The sequence below is a fragment of the Chelonia mydas genome, chromosome 8, assembly GCF_015237465.2.
Source record: "Chelonia mydas isolate rCheMyd1 chromosome 8, rCheMyd1.pri.v2, whole genome shotgun sequence".
NCBI classification, from domain to species: domain Eukaryota; kingdom Metazoa; phylum Chordata; order Testudines; family Cheloniidae; genus Chelonia; species Chelonia mydas.
In genome coordinates, this window is record NC_057854.1 from 12,638,842 (window position 1) to 12,639,565 (window position 724).

Consider the following 724-nt stretch of genomic DNA (forward strand, 5'->3'; position numbering starts at 1 on the left):
TATCTCAGGTCAACTCTCTGCTGGTTTTCGTAAAAGGTTGATTAGCATGATGTGTTTTAAGAAGCATCGGGGTAGAAGCATGTTCTGCAGTGCTCTTTAATCCATAAATAGAGGGGGGTTATTGAGCCATGCTTTAGTCCAATATGTCAGTTTTTTGGGGTTTTTTTTGCTTTGCAGTTTAATAGGGATTTTTACAAGTAGCTTGTACTCTGAATTGCTTTTGCTCTCCTTCCATTCCCATGTTTGTAAACACTGGTCTATGGAGTGAACTTGCTACCTGATCTTAACTGACAACATTCCCTGCTGTCTCACCAGTCCTTCCTCATTACATAAACAGGCATGTTGGATTTTCTGTTTCAAGGAGGTGCAAGGCAGTCTCTGTAGAAGCATGTGAACAGAGCAGGTAACTTGGTGACATTCTATCTGCAAATACACACAAGCAGCTCTCACGTAAAGTCAATGGGTGTTGCCTAAATAGATCTAAGCACAGAATCTGAACTAAAATAGTTTTTTGCTTTTCTCCCTTTGCATAGTCATCCAGATCTTTCTCTAAGGCCTTTCTCTAGTTTCTCTGCATAATCTGTCCTGATTTTAATTACTTGGAAAACCAAGGAGAATGTAATGTGTGTTTCAAGATTCCATGAACATGTTAGAATTGGTCTTCATAATGGGGTGGTTTAATTGAAAATTGGTGAGCTACATGGCATCATTAACCGTTTAAAAA